At 40.8% G+C, this 13135-nt stretch overlaps 1 pseudogene; it reads left to right on the forward strand.

The window, feature by feature from the left end:
- Window positions 1-11018: 11018 nt before the first annotated feature.
- LOC136156259 (large ribosomal subunit protein eL33 pseudogene) lies at window positions 11019-11369 on the forward strand (annotated as a pseudogene).
- The last annotated feature ends 1766 nt before the right edge of the window (window positions 11370-13135 follow it).

The following is a 13135-nucleotide window of genomic DNA, read 5'->3' on the forward strand; positions in this document are numbered from 1 at the left end:
TTTGCCATACATTGACATGAATTAGCCATGGATTTTCATGTGTTCCCCATCCCAATCCTCCCTCCTGCCTCCCTCCCCATCCCATCCCTCTGGTCTTCCCAGTGCACCAGCCCTGAGCACTTGTCTCATGCATCCAACCTGGGCTGGCAATCTGTTTCACATTTGATAGTATACTTGTTTCAGTGCTATTCTCTCAGAACATCCCACCCTCGCCTTCTCCCACAGAGTCCAAAAGTCTGTTCTCTACTTCTGTGTCTCTTATTGTCTTGCATATAGGGTTATCGTTACCATCTTTTTAAATTCCATATATATGCGTTAGTATACTGTATTGGTCTTTATTTTTCTGACTTACTTCACTTTCTATAATGGGCTCAAGTGTCATCCACCTCATTAGAACTGATTCAAATGAATTCTTTTTAATGGCTGAGTAATATTCCATTTAGTGTGTCTGCCCTCAGATGCTCTCTCGCAACACCTACCATCTTACTTGGGTTTATCTTACCTGGGACATGGGGTATCTCTTCACAGCTGCTCCAGCAAAGTGCAGCCCTTGCTCCTTAACTTGGAGGAGGGGTATCTTCTCTCGGCTGACCCTCCTGACCTTGAACGTGGAGTAGGTGCTCTCAGCCCTCCTGTGCCTGACAGCAGCCGCTCCTTGGAGGTGGGGTTGCTCCTCTCGGCCGCTGCTCCTGCACTTTCGCCCTCTGGGGCTCTCGGTCTCTACCCCTGACCTTGGGCGAGGGGTAGCTCCTCACGACCACACTTCTGTGAGGTCTGATGCAGTCGGCACGCTTCTGCACAGTCCATCACAGCTGGGGCGCTTGTCTAACTCAATGAAACTAAGCCATGCCGTGTGGGGCCACCCAAGACAGTCAGGTCATGGTGGAGAGGTCTGACAGAATGTGGTCCACTGGAGAAGGGAATGGCAAACCACTCTAGTATTCTTGCCTTGAGAATCCCATGAAGAGTATGAGAAGGTAAAATGATTGGATACTGAAAGAGGAACTCCCCAGGTCGGTAGGTGCCCAATATGCTACTGGAGATCAGTGGAGAAATAACTCCAGAAAGAATGAAGGGATGGAGCCAAAGCAAAAACAGCACCCAGTTGGGGATGCGACTGGTGATAGAAGCAAGGTCTGATGCTGTAAAGAGCAATATTACATAGGCGCCTGGAATGTTAGGTCCATGAATCAAGGCAAATTGGAAGTGGTCAAACAGGAGATGGCAAGAGTGAATGTTGACATTCTAGGAATCAGTGAACTAAAATGGACTGGAATGGGTGAATTTAACTCAGATGACCATTATATCTACTACTGTGAGCAGGAATCCCTTAGAAGAAATGGAGTAGCCATCATAGTCAACAAAAGAGTCCAAAATGCAGTACTTGGATGCAATCTCAAAAACGACAGAATGATCTCTGTTTGTTTCCAAGGCAAACCATTCATTATCACGGTAATCCAAGCCTATGCCCCAACCAGTAATGCTGAAGAAGCTGAAGTTGAACGGTTCTATGAAAACCTACAAGACCTTTTAGAACTAACACCCAAAAAAGATGTCCTTTTCATTATAGGGGACTGGAATGTGAAAGTAGGAAGTCAAGAAACACCTGGAGTAACAGGGAAATTTGGCCTTGGAGTATGGAATGAAGCAGGGCAAAGGCTAATAGAGTTTTGCCAAGAGAACGCACTGGTCATAGCAAACACCCTCTTCCAACAACACAAGAGAAGACTCTACACATGGACATCACCAGATGGTCAACACCAAAATCAGATTGATTATATTCTTTGCAGTAAAGGATGGAGAAACTCTATACAGTCAGCAAAAACAAGACCAGGAGCTGACTGTGGCTCAGATCATGAACTCCTTATTGCCAAATTCAGACGTAAACTGAAGAAAGTAGGGGAAACCACTGGGCCATTCAGGTATGACCTAAATCAAATCCCTTATGACTATACAGTGGAAGTAAGAAATAGATTTAAGGGACTAGATCTGATAGACAGAGAGCCTGATGAACTATGGACGGAGGTTCGTGACATTGTACGAGTGTCAGGGATCAAGACCATCTCCATGGAAAAGAAATGCAAAAAGGCAAAATGGTTGTCTGAGGAGGCCTTACAAATAGCTATGAAAAAGAAGAAAAGCAAAAAGCAAAGGAGAAAAGGAAAGGTATTCCCATTTGAATGCAGAGTTCCAAGGAATAGCCAGGAGAGATAAGAAAGTCTTTCTCAGTGATCAATGCAAAGAAATAGAGGAAAACAACAGAACGGGAAAGATTAGAGATCTCTTTAAGAAAATTAGAGATACCAAGGGAAAATTTCAGGCAAACATGGGTTCGATAAAGGACAGAAATGGTATGGACCTAACAGAAGCAGAAGATATTAAGAAGAGGTGGCAAGAATACACAGAAGAACTGTACAAAAGAGATCTTCATGACACAGATAATCACAATGGTGTGACCACTCACCTAGGCCAGACATCCTGGAATGTGAAGTCAAGTGGGCCTTAGAAAGCATCACTATGAACAACGTTATTGGAGGTGATGGAATTCCAGTTGAGCTATTTCAAATCCTAAAAGATGATGCTGTGAAAGTGCTGTACTCAATATGCCAGCAAGTTTGGAAAACTCAGCAGTGGCCACAGGACTAGAAAAGGTCCATTTTCATCCAATCCCTAAGAATAGCAATCCCAAAGAATGCTCAAACTAGTGCACAGTGACACTCATGTCACACACTAGTAAAGTAATGCTCAAAATTCTCCAAACAGGCTTCAGCAATACATAAACCATGAACTTCCAGATGTTCAAGCTGGTTTTAGAAAAGGCAGAGGATCCAGAGATCAAATTGCCAATATCTGCTGGATCATCGAAAAACAAGAGAGTTCCAGAAAAACATCTATTTCTGCTTTATTAACTACGCCAAAGTCTTCGACTGTGTGGATCATAATAAACTGTGGAAAATTCTGAAAAAGATGGGAATCCCAAACCACCTGACCTGCCTCTTGAGAAACCTGTATGCAGGTCAGGAAGCAACAGTTAGGACTGGACATGGAACAACAGACTGGTTCCAATAGGAAAAAGAGTACATAAAGGCTGTGTATTGTCACCCTGCTTATTTAACTTCTATGCAGAGTACATCATGAGAAACGCTGGGCTGGAAGAAGCACAAGCTGGAATCAAGATTGCCAGGAGAAATATCAGGCACCTCAGACATGCAAATGACACCACCCTTATGGCAGAGGGTGAAGAGGAACTGAAAAGCCTCTTGATGAAAGTGAAAGAGGAGAGTGAAAAAGTTGGCTTAAAGCTTAAAATTCAGAAACCTAAGATCATGTCATCTGGTCCCATCACCTCGTGAGAAATAGATCGGGAGACAGTGGAAACAGTGTCAGACTTTTTTGGGGGGGGCTCCAAAATCACTGCAGATGGTGACTGCAGACATGAAATTAAAAGACGCTTACTCCTTGGAAGGAAAGTTATGACCAACCTAGATAACATATTAAAAAGCAGAGACATTACTTTGCAAACAAAGGTCCATGTAGTCAAGTCTATGGTTTTTCCAGTGGTCACGTGTGGATGTGAGAGTTGGACTATGAAGAAAGCTGAGCACTGAAAAATTGATGCTTTTGAACTGTGGTGTAGGAGAAGACTCTTGAGAGCCCCTTGGACTGCACGAAGATCCAACCAGTCCATCCTAAAGGACATCAGTCGGGTGTTCATTGGACGGACTGATGTTGAAGCTAAAACTCCAACACTTTGGCCCCCTCATGCAAAGAGTTGACTCATTGGAACAGACCCTGACGCTGGGAGAGATTGGGGGCAGGAGGAGAAGGGGACGACAGAGGATGAGATGGCTGGATGGCATCACCGACTCGATGGGCATGAGTTTGAGTAAACTCTGGGAGTTGGTGATGGACAGGGAGGCGTGGCGTGCTGCGATTCATGGGGTCCCAAAGAGTCGGACACGATTGAGCAACTGAACTGAATTGAACTGAATGTTCCATTTTGTATATGTACCATAGCTTCATTATCCATTTGTCTGCTGATGGGCATCTAGGTTGTTTCCATGTCCTGGCTACTATAAACAGTTCTGTGATGAACATTGTCTCTTTCAGATCTGGTTTCCTTGGTGTGGATGCCCAGGAGTAGCATTGCTGGGTCATATGGCAGTTCTATTTCCTGTTTTATAAGGAATCTCCACATTGTTCTCCACAGTGGCTGTACTAGTTTTCATTCCCACCAACAGTGTAAGAGGGTTCCCTTTTCTCCACACCCTCTCCAGCATTTATTGCTTGTAGACTTTTGGATAGCAGCCATCCTGACTGGTGTGTAATGGTACCTCATTGAGATTTTGATTGGCATTTCTCTGATAATGAGTGATGTTGAGCAACTTTTCATGTTTGTTAGCCATCTGTATGTCTTTTTTGGAGAAATGTCTGTTTAGTTCTTTGGCCCACTTTTTGATTGGGTCATTCATTTTTCTGGAATTGAGCTGTAGGAGTTGCTTGTATATGTTTGAGATTAATCCTTTGTCTGTTTCTTCATTTGCTATTATTTTCTCCCATTCTGAAGGCTGTCTTTTCAGCTTGCTTATAGCTTCCTTTGTTGTGCAAAAGCTTTTAAGTTTCCTCAGGTCTCTTTTGTTTATTTTTGCTTTTATTTTCAATATTCTGGGATGTGGGCTATAGAGGATCCTGCTGTGATTTATGTCATAGAATGTTTTGCCTATGTTCTCCTCTAAGAGTTTTATAGTTTCTGGTCTTACATTTAGATCTTTAATCCATTTTGAGTTTATTTTTGTGTATGGTGTTAGAAAGTGTTCTAGTTTCATTCTTTTACAAGTGGTTGACCAATTTTCCCTGCACCACTTGTTAAAGAGGTTGTCTTTTCTCCATTGTATATTCTTGCCTCCTTTGTCGAAGATAAGGTGTCCGTAGGTATGTGGATTTATCTCTGGGCTTTCTATTTTGTTCCATTGATCTATATTTCTGTCTTTGTGCTAATCCCATACTGTCTTGATGACTGTGGCTTTGTAGTAGAGTCTGAAATCAGGCAGGTTGATTCCTCCAGTTCCATTCTTTCTCAAGATTGCTTTGGCTATTCGAGGTGTTTTCTATTTCCATACAAATTGTGAAATTATTCATTCTAGTTCTGTGAAAAATACCATTGGTTGCTTGATAGGGATTGCATTGAACCTATAGATTGCTTTGGGTAGTATACTCTTTTCATAATATTGATTCTTCCAATCCATGAACACGGTATATTTCTCCATTTATTTGTGTCATCAGGTGCTTCCTTTATGAAATCAGTATTGAAGAAAAGTGACATTCACTCCCCACAGACCTGAATCAATAAATTTGATAGAAGTCAGTTTTACAGAAAACCAACATGGACTGTGAAAATGGCTACAAATTGCATTGATATATAAATTAGTAAAGAATTGTGAATTTCTACGGGGTGCCTAGGCCATGGGTGACAAATACAGGAAGTTCAACAGGTGGAATACGATTCAATCATACAATGATTTGACTTACATAAGATCCAGAATACTCTCTTAATCCCTTCAAACATATGACAAAATAAACAACGTTCAGACATAATAAATATGATAAGTAAATAAAAAACTTGAACTATGAAATTTATGTGATTAAAAAGGCATGTTTGCCAACTCCAGATGTTTATTCTGAGATCATTTCTAATCCAGAGACCCAAAAAAGAAATCCTAAGTATTGAGATTAGCCTGCCTTGCTGAGGAACTTGTCCATGGGACTCTCAGAATGGAGGAATAATTCATGTGTAAGAGAAAAGGATCCCTGAAACTGGAATACCACCAAAGATGGCACCAATAAAATATATTATTATTTTATCAGTGGGGTATCTTCATAGGCAAGCTTGAAAAGGTGAGGAGAGTCACAGAAGAAATGAGGAATTTCCACTTTTGAGAAAAATACAAGTTGAGACATCATCAAGTAATGAATCTGAAAGTCCCAAAGGTTGATTATAAAAGACACCAGAGCCAGGAGGCTACAGAGGTATTAATTCATGATAACCAGGTAGTGCAAGGGATAACAAAGAGCTACAAACCAGTCATAGGCCATCACAGCTAAAAGGACACTGTCCATACACCCAGAGATTAAAAGCAGGCAACTGTATCTGACAGCCCACATAGGAGATAACTCTGTTATCAGTATGAGTGTGCAAAATCATCTCTGGGACAGTGATAGAAGTAAAGCCAATGTCAGCCATGGACAAGTTGGAGAGGAAGAAGTACATGGGGTGTGGAGGTGAGAATCAGAGGTGACAGCCGGGACGTTGAGAAGGTTCCCAAGCACAGTGACCAGATACATGGACAGAAACAGCCCAGAGAGAAGGTGTTGCAGGTCTCAGTCATCTGAGAGGCCCAGGAGGAGGAATTCCAAGAGACCTATCAAATTCCATGGTTCCACAGAGCAGAGACATTTCCTGGAAAATAAATGAGAGTTGATACAAAGGAAACAATACATACGTGCCCATCAGTGTGTCTATATTCTGAAGTCAAGCAATTCATAAATAATGCATTCACTTGAGGAAAATATCTCTTTAGCAATATTTCTTTGTAATAACAAACATGTCCTTCTTAGAACTCCTTGTTACATTGGCCTTTTCTCCATTCATTTATTACTATATGCATCACATTGGGAAAAAAGAGGCTAAACAAGTTAGAGAAGCATGTATATTAAAAGATTAAAAAATTCCATAAACACACTAAAATATTAATTCTTACCCTTTCAAGGAAATCAAGGTCATAAGAGGACTTCCCTGGTGGTATGTTTGTGTGTGTGTTAAGTCGCTTCAGTCATGTTCAACTCTTTGCAACCCAATGGGCTGTAGCTTGCAAGGTTCCTCTGTCCATGGGATTCTCTAGGCAAGAATACTTGAGTGGATTGCCATGCCCTCCTCCAGGGGGATCTTCCTGACCCAGGAATCAAACCTGCCTGTGCCACTTGGGTAGCCACCCCGCAGCCCCACCCCAGGGGTATAATGGATAAGAATCGGCCTGCCAGTGCAGGAGACACAGTTTCAATCCCTAATCTGGGAAGATCCTATATGCTGTGGAGCACTAGGTCCATGCACCATAACTGCTGAGATTACCTGTTGCAACTACTGAAGCCCCCGTGCACCTTGGAGCCTGTGTTCCACAACAAGAGAAGACACAGAAATGAGAAGCCTGTGCACCACAGTTAGAGAGCAGCCCCTGCTTTCTGCAACTAGAGAAAACCCACATGTTGCAACCAAGACCAGGGCAACAAAAATATGTATATATGTGTGTTGGTGAGTGCTATATACAGATACATGAGTGTCTATGTATATATATATATATATATATATGTGTGTGTGTGTGTGTGTGAGTATACATATATATATGTGAGTGTGTATATATATGTGTGTGTGTGTGTGTGTGTGTGTGTATATATATATATATATATATATATATGAAATATCCTTTCCCTTAGAGAAAAAGTTCTAATTAAAGGACACTAGAAAGCAGTCCTATGTATATTTTTTTGTCCAAATGCAGTGCAATTAATTCTCTTGATTTGGACCATTTATAAAACTCTAAGCGCTATGTAATAAAGCATGTAGCTCTGTCTTGTGTGTGTGTGTGTGTGTGTGTGTGATGTTTGGTTACTGATAGTTTTTAAGCCATACTTCTGTCTCTTCTCCTTCTGCTCAACTTCTGGGGAATCTGATGAAAGTTCTGGTCCTCATTCCTTTGGCAACAGTAGAAGATTCAAACCAAGCCAGCCGGAATACTTATACTGGAACTCTCACTCTGAACCCACACTCTAATCACAGTTTTTTTAATTAACTGTCATGGCAGCATAGTAGCTTTACAAAGCTGTGTTAGTTTCTTCTGTTCGGTAAAGTGAATCAGCTATAGAAATGCATGTGTCCCCTCTTTTTTGGATTTCCTTTCCATTTAGGTCACCACAGAGCACTGAGTAGAGTTCCCTGAGCTATACACTCTTGATGTTATGTATAAAATAGATAACTAATGAGAATCTGACCACAATTTTTAAAAGTTGAAACTCAAGCCACTTTACTTGAACGCTCATGCCAATTCAGACCAACTTAAAACCACTATGCTCTCTCCATACAGAGAGATCTTCATCTGAGGAGTGAAATGTTTTTTAATTTATTTTTAATTGGAGGATAATTGCTTTACAATGTTGTGTTGGTTTCTGCCATACAACAACATGAATCAGCCATAAGTGTACATACATCCCCTCCCTTTTGAACACCACTCCCCCCAACAACCCACCACTCAAAGTTGTCACAGAGGACTTAGTTGAGATTCCTACACCATGCAGCAAATTCCCACTGGCTATCTATTTTACATATGGTAATGTATATGTTTCAGTGCTACTCTCTCCATCCGTCCCACCCTCTCCTTCCCCTGCTGTGTTCACAAATCTGTTCTCTATGTTGGTATCCCTATTCTTGCCCTGCAAATAGGCTCATCAGTACCATCTTTCTAGATTCCAGATATATGCTTTAAGATATTGTACTTGTCTCTCTTTCTGACTCACTTCACCCTGTAAATCTCTAGATTTACTCACCTCACTAGAACTGACTCAAATTTGTTCCTTTTTATGGCTGAGTAATATTTCATAGAATATGTGTAACATAACTTCTTTATCTCTTTGTCTGTTGATGAACATCTAGGTTGCTTTCATATTTTGGTTATTGTAAATAGGATTGCAGAGGACATTGGGGTACATGTGTATTTTTCAATGACGGTTTTCTCAGAGTACATGCCCAGGAGAGGAAGAAGAGTAAAACTTTTTATACCCTCTTATATGTGTGGCGTTTTCAGTCTATCCATCCAAGCTAAATTTGGGGTGAGAGTCTATCTTATTTCTGAAGAGTGTTCACTACAGCAAATGGGGCACAAGGGCAGTAATCACCACCATCAGAAGTCTTTATGCTCTTGGTCTGACTTCCTCACTGGCTCTGTTGCCTAATGGCAAGCAGACACTTAAAGTGACCACCTGCTCGCTTCACTGTGCTGCACTTCTTGAGCACTTTCAGTCCTCTCTTACAGATCTAAATAATCTAATTTAGGAGTTTCAATAATTATTTGGTGATTAGAGACAAAAGTATGGGATCACATCCTTTTTCTGTGGCCCCAGGTCTTGTGTCTTGGCTCAGAGCTGCCTGCGTGCCTTAGAATAAAGCTGTGACTGACACTAGGGTCAGGGGAAGGACTCTTTTTTCTTATTTATTTTTTTATTTTTGGTTCTGCTGGGTCTTCATTGCTGCACAGGCTTTTCTTCAGTTGCAGTGAGTGGGGGCTACTCTCTAGTTGTGGAACACAGGCTTCTCATTGCAGTGGCTTCCCTTGCTGCAGGGCAGAGGCTCTAGGGCACATGGGCTTCAGTAGTTGCTGCTCTGGGGTCTAGAGCACAGGCTCAGTAGTTGTGGTGCATGGGCCTAAGTGCTCTACAGCATGTGGGATCTTCCCAAACCAGGGATTGAACCTGTGTCTCCTGCATTGGCAGGAAGATTCTTTACTGCTGAGCTACCAGGGAAGCCCCAGGGGAAGAACTCATAGTCTGACTAGTTGTGTCATTTAACCAGACAGTAGTGTCTTTGGGTGTTCAGGGGAAAGAGTATGCCCTGGGCAAGACACAGGTCCATTCTGTGGTTGCTCATGAAAGAGTGGTCATTAGGGAATTGAGAGCAGAGGGAGGGGGAAAGAAGGGATGAGAAGAAAAAAGCAGGCATCACATGTCACATTGAGGTCTACACTCCTAATAACAGACCAGAATCTTTGAACATCTCTGTTACTAAGCTTGCCCATGCCTTTGTCGTAACAAAGATCCAGATCCTTGAGATTATAGGGAGAAACATCTGTGGAGTCCCTGTAGCACAGCAAAGGGATTACTTCAAAGCTGAGTTAAGAACAGGGTATACAAACCCTGCAAAACAACAATTATCATGGTGGGGATGAATGGTAACCTTGAAGATGCTGATTTGAGTCTCTTAGAGAAGGAAATCTATAAATACGAGTGGGATAAAGAAGACCTCCCTTAAAATATATCCAGTGATTTGAAAAACAAATGTATAAAAAGAGAATAAAAGACAGAAGAGAGGGAGAAAGAAACTTGGATACTGAGAAGGAAGTAGAAAACTGAAACAGAGGCATACAACTTGACCCAACTGGAAAGCCAACATTTACTAAAATTAATTTATAGAACAAAAATAAGGGCCACTTCTGCATCTCTTCAACATAGATTCTGAATTAATTTAAATATCTGCTGAAATGCCCCAGTTAGCAAACCTTCATGTCCTCAGTCAACACTGGGACACAAATTATAGTAATAGCTGGGCAGGGAGGGGACATATGTATACTGGTGACTGATTCATCTTGATGTTTGGCAGAAACCAACAAAATTCTGTAAAGCAATTACATGCCAATTAAAAAATAAATTATTTAAAAAATAATAAAAGTAGAGGAAAGAAACTTCCCTGGCAGTCGAGTAGTTAAGACTCGGTGCTTCACTCGCAGGCAGCTTGGGTTCGATCTCTGGTGGGGGAACTAAGATCCCACATGCCATTCAACAACAACAACAACAAAAAAAAGATGGAAAGAAAACTTCTTGAACTGAATACAAATGAAAAACATATCAACGACGCATCAACTTAATTTTTAAAAATAAATAAAAGTGGAGGGAGCCACAGGGCCACCTGGCTGGGGCACATGTCCAGCAAGTGAATGACACCCTACCCTCCTCTGTCTGAATATTCTTGCGCTGTACTGGGATCATTGAGAGAATCCCACTCAATTTGAACAAGGTACCCTCTACAATCTTGTGACGGTTCTTGGACATAGGAAAAGGGGGACAAACATGTATGCCTCCTGTCTTTCAGCCATCTTGGACCCTGTGGAGGCTGCTGGGAAGAAGACTTCTACCTAAAATGACATATGTCTGGACATACGTCTGGACATACAAATGTCTGGACATACCTAAAATGACATATGTCTGGAGGGCTCTGATTCAAGGCTGGTTTTGCTGGCTTTAAGTAGTGTCTACAAAACCAGAGGGAGCACACAGTTATCCTGAAAATTGAAGGTGTGTATGCTTCAGATGAAATGGAATTCTAGCTCGGCAAGAAATGTGCTTATGTGTACAAAGTGAAGAACAGCACAGTAACTCCTGGTGGAAAACCTAACAAATCCTGATTGGGGAAAGATGACTCAAGCTCATGACAAACTGTGGCATGGTTCATGTCTAATTCTGAAGCAACCTTCCCGCTAAAGGCCATTAGACACAGAATCCAAGTGATGCTGTACCCTTCAAGGATTTTAAACTTATTGAAAAGCAAATAAAAGTGTGGATTTGTTCTCCCATGTTTTTGTTTAATATATACATATATATATTTATATACACAAGTATATATGCCTCACTTCCACCATGAGAACTGTTGTCATGCAACAGTCCCCCATTGTGATAGCATCCATTGCCCTCAGAAATGCCACCAAAGGCATGGGCATTCTGACCCAATGAGTACTAGATTAAAATTGAATCAACTCTTTGACACTACATAGGAAAAACCAATTTGCTTTCTCACTTCCTGTGTTTCTCTTTTGCAGAGAACACTTCACTTTTGATACTTCTGGTCACTGTTTATGTGGGTTTCCCCCCACAACAAGCAATTTTCCACCACACAATCTGAATGTCTTACAACTTAATTTTTTTTATTATTGGAGTCTAATTGATTTGCAGTGTTGTGCTACTTTCTGCTGTACAGCACAGTGAATCAGTTATACATACACATTTGTTGTTGTTTAGTTGCTAAGTCATGACTGACACTTTTTGTGGCCCCAAGGACTCTATCCCTCCAGGCTCCTCTGTCCATGGGATTTCCCAGGGAAGAATACTGGAGTGGGTTGTCATTTCCTTCTCCGGGGAATGTTCCTGACCCAGGGAACAAACCTAGGCCTCCTATTGGCAGGCAAATTCTTTACCACTGAGCCACCAAGGAAGCCAAATAAGTGAGTTAGGTGGTTTTTTTTTTTTTTTTTAAATTTTTATTCAATCCATTATACCAAAAATATTAAAATTTCACCAATACACAAATTTGAGATATTTTACTTATTTTTGTATATTTTCAAAAGCTGGTATTTTATACTGATGGCACACCTCAATTTGGACTAGCCACATGTCAAGGTCTGAAAAGTCACATGAAACTAAATTGTATGGAAAGACATCACCCTGCACTCTGTGCCAGGTAAATAATCTCACTGCTCAGATCCACACTTGACCACTCTTTTTTACCCCAGGGCCAAATAAAATAAGAAAACTGTGCTCCTTTCCTCAACTGTAAAATAATGAGAATGTGTATACCTCTATTTTAAGGGTATGCAGATAAAACTTTAAAAACTACACACACATTGATCAGAGCCTGTTGCAAGGAAAGCTTCAATAACGCTTTGTGAAACTAAAATAAGATTACCACGTGATCCAGCAATCTCGTTCCTGGGCAAGAATCCAAAAAAAAACCTATAATTCAAAAAGATATATACACCCCTATGTTCATAGCAGCACTGTTCACAACAGCTAAGTCATGGAAACAGCCTAATGACAGGTGAATGGATAAAGAAGATGTGGTTCATATATATAATGAAATAACTATTCAGCCATAAAAGAACAAAATAACACCATTTTCAGCAACATGGTTGCAACTAGAGATTATATACTGAGTGAAGTAAGTCAGAAAGAGAAAGACAAATACCAAAGGATATCACTTTTACTGTGAAATCTAAAATATGACAGAAATGAACTTATCTATGAAATAGAAACAGAATCACAGACATAAAGACTGGTGGCTGCCAAATGGGATGGAAGTGGAAGAGGGATGGGCTGGGTGTTTGAGATTAGCAGACACAAACTGATGTATATAGAATAGATAAACAACAAGGTCCTACTATATAGCACAGGGAACTATTAATATATACAATATATTATGATAACCCATAATAAAAAAGAATATCAAAAAAGAAAGAGCATATATTTGTAACTGAATCACTGTGGCATACAGCAATTTAACACAAAACTGGGAATCAACTATACTTCAATTAAAAAATAAAGTTTT

Source organism: Muntiacus reevesi, chromosome 1 (assembly GCF_963930625.1).
Source record: "Muntiacus reevesi chromosome 1, mMunRee1.1, whole genome shotgun sequence".
NCBI lineage: Eukaryota > Metazoa > Chordata > Mammalia > Artiodactyla > Cervidae > Muntiacus > Muntiacus reevesi.